The 3,644-nt window shown below is 35.8% G+C and overlaps 1 pseudogene; it reads left to right on the top strand.

Annotated features, from left to right (window-relative positions):
* Positions 1-1,362: 1,362 nt before the first annotated feature.
* On the top strand, positions 1,363-2,290 carry LOC129562731 (olfactory receptor 4L1-like; annotated as a pseudogene).
* The last annotated feature ends 1,354 nt before the right edge of the window (positions 2,291-3,644 follow it).

Genomic DNA, 3,644 nt, shown 5'->3' with positions numbered 1-3,644 from the left:
CTCCAGGTCCACAGTACACCACTTAGCATCCACTCTGTACACTTCTGGAGGTTGACCTACAGGAACTACATCATTTTTCACTATTATTTCCCCTAGTTTGTAGACACTATTTCTTAAAAATATCGGAGGTAAGATAACAAGATAATTAAGATAATTAAGGTTGGATAACGGTGATAAGATATTTTGACAAGAGACCGAGCAGAGCTGAAAACAAGGAGAGATTTACAGGTCACTGGAGAAAAGAAAACAAACATTTCCTAAGCATCTTTAAAACTTAATTCAGTCACTTTTCCAAATACACCACTCTTTCTACTCACTGCTATCAATTTCTTTTTTCTTATAAATCTTCAGTCTTTAAGCCTTGTCCTTTTTATTTACTGACCATGAGTAAGTTTTTTTTTTTTTTTTTTTTTTTTTACTTTTTAAAATGGTTTGAAGATAAAAACAAGCAAGCTTGAAGCTGTGTCTTAAAAGTGACACTTGGAATTGGTTGCCAATTTAAAAAAACTTACATTTTTCACAAATCATGTGCTAAATTAAATATTTTCTTCCATGTCTCATTGCTAATTTTTGATTGATAATTAATCTCTAGATGGTAAACTGCTGAGATACCAGGTTCTGATTCCTTTTGTATAAGAAAAAAAGTGCAGTTAATTACATAGAGGGATTCCAAATACTTGTTGAATCATGTCTGTTATGCTCATATAAATGGAACATATTAATTCAATCAATATTTAATAACTTGACCATAAATATACATTCCTTTATGTTTGGCTGGAATATGGTGTTTTGCTACATGCCCAGATGCTGGTGTAAGTCATTTAAAACATCTGTGCCAAGTTTCCTTTAATACAAAATTAGGATAATTATAATAATGACATTGCTATGCTCATAACACTAAAGCTTGTTAACATATGTGAAATACAACACAGCTTATGACATAGTGATCACATAATTATAATTAATTTTGATCACTCTACCTCCTAAGAATGACATTTAAAAGCTCAGCAAATAAAATTTAGTATGATATATTACAACCAAAGCAATATCTATACATTAGGATTGAATAATTTCACTATTTACTTCTAAACCACGACATACCATTTGCACACAACACACAAACTCTTCACTGTGAACAATGATAATAAAAGGATTTGAGAAAACAGCTTCAAAAGATCTGAGATTTAAGACTATCTTTACTCATCAAATAGAAATCAAAAAATGTTGGTGTTTTTGTTGAAGTTCATTTGATAAGTCGTGTTTGACTCTTTGCGATCCCATGTCAGTCAGTGCTAACTGTGGCTTTTTAAAAAAATTCTCTTTGTATATAAAGAACATCTGGAATCTTTCTGAGTTGAGTAAATGGATCTGAAAAATGGATCTGTAGTGACTGAGTTTATTTTGCAAGGATTTTCTGCAGGATGGGATCTTCAGGTTGTCTTCTTCGTGACGTTCTCCTTGATCTATGGGGCTACTGTGCTGGGAAACGCTCTCATTGTGGTCACAGTGACATGCAGTTCCACCCTTCGTTCTCCCATGTACTTCCTCCTCGGAAACCTCTCCTTTTTGGACATGTGTCTCTCCACGGTCACCACACCCAAGATGATCAGAGACTTGCTCACTGAACACAAGACCATCTCTATATGGGGATGCATGGCTCAGATGTTCTTTATGCACTGGTTTGGAGGTGCTGAGGCAACTCTTCTGGTAGCCATGGCTTTTGACAGATATGTGGCCGTATGTAAACCCCTGCGCTACAGGAAAATCATGAACCACAGGTTGCTGAACGGGTTTGTTATACTCTCATGGACAATTGGTTTTATACACACTGAGTCAGATGGTATTAACGGTAAACCTGCCTTTCTGTGGCCCCCGCATTGTAGACAACATATTCTGTGACCTTCCCCTTGTGATTAAGCTTGCGTGTGTGGAAACATACACCCTGGAATTATTTGTCATTGCTGACAGTGGACTCTTGTCACTTATCTGTTTCCTCCTCCTGCTTGTCTCCTACATTGTCCTCCTGGCCACTGTGCAACGAAGATCATCGGGAGGCCTCTCCAAAGCTCTGTCCACACTGTCTGCCCACATCACTGTGGTCAGTCTGTTGTTTGGGCCGTGTATCTTCATCTATGCCTGGCCATTCAAGAGTTTTGCCAGCAATAAAGTCCTTGCTGTATTTTACACTGTATTCACACCCTTATTGAATCCTATTATTTACACCCTGAGAAATCAGAAAATGCAAGAGGCCAGGAGAAAATTAAGGTTCCAAAATGTTAGCTCCACATAGAACTTTTAGATTTTAGAACTGTATAGGTAACCCAGCTTTCAAATATAATGCAAATATAATTTGAATACATATGCAATACATAGTTTTACTTTCTTATTTTAGAATCATAACTGATGCATACAAAATTAATGATAATATATTTTAAATTTATTAAATGCTGTTATAATGATAATTAGTGATCTCAGCAAATAGACATATAAAAATCATTAAATACTTTGTGATACAGGCAATATATATTTGTTAGTGAAGAAATAAATATAAAAACATGGTGGTTACTGTTAGAGATTACTTTAATTGAAATGGGTTGTTAATGACAGTCATAATATTATCATTTATACTCATAGTCATTTATAAATGACTGTCATTTACAGTATCATTAAATGAGACTGAACAAACAATGATTGAAAGAATTTGAACAAATGAAAGAAAATGTAAGAATAAAAAGTCATATTTGACAGCATCATAAATATAGAATGCTAGATTGAACATAAGATACCAAAGGGAAAAAACAATAGAAGGGCAATTTCAATAGAACTGCATAGAGCAGCCTTGAAATCAAACACTCTAAGAAATTCCATTTGTATTCACAATTGACTTTCAAACCTAAGGAAACAAAAGTAGAAGTACTTTTTTTAAAATTTTATGTAATATACCATGTAACTTGTCTTTTCCAAGTGCTTAAACTATGGTTCAATTGTCTTTGGTAGGCTTGAAATTTTTCTTTCAATTATAAGCAAATTAACATTTGCTTGTTAGAGTTAAGGGCAAGGGGGCATTTCTTGCTGAATTCAGAATCCCAAACTTATTGATGGCTAAACTAAAATATTTTTCCCAAATTCAAGAGACTAAACATTTATTCTTGTTCTAGGCAATAGTTTTCAATATAATCCTAAAGAAGTATATAGATTTTTTTCTCCATTCAATGCATCTTCAAGTTCATCCAAAGTGATGCTGTTAAAACACAGTGCTCGGATTCTTTACAGCATGTTGGTAGCCTGTTTCTTTAAACTTTATGGCAAGCTAAATTCATGCTTGCTGCTGCTGCTGCTAAGTCACTTCAGTCGTGTCCGACTCTGTGTGACCCCATAGACGGCAGCCCACCAGGCTCCCCCGTCCCTGGGATTCTCCAGGCAAGAACACCGGAGTAGACTGCATTTCCTTCTCAAACGCATGAAAATGAAAAGTGAAAGTGAAGTCGCTCAGTCGTGTCCGACTCTTAGCGACCCCATGGACTGCAGCCTACCAGGCTCCTCCATCTATGGGATTTTCCAGGCAAGAGGGCTGGAGTGGCTTGCCATTGCCTTCTCCAAATTAATGCTTCAGTTCAGTTCAGTTCATTTCAGTTCAGTCGCTC

The sequence above is a fragment of the Moschus berezovskii genome, chromosome 9 (genome assembly GCF_049115385.1).
Source record: "Moschus berezovskii isolate FMDL1 chromosome 9, NW_MosBer_1.0, whole genome shotgun sequence".
Classification (NCBI taxonomy): domain Eukaryota; kingdom Metazoa; phylum Chordata; class Mammalia; order Artiodactyla; family Moschidae; genus Moschus; species Moschus berezovskii.
Note: the sequence above shows the minus strand (reverse complement) of the source record. Positions and strands in the feature narration are given on the sequence as shown.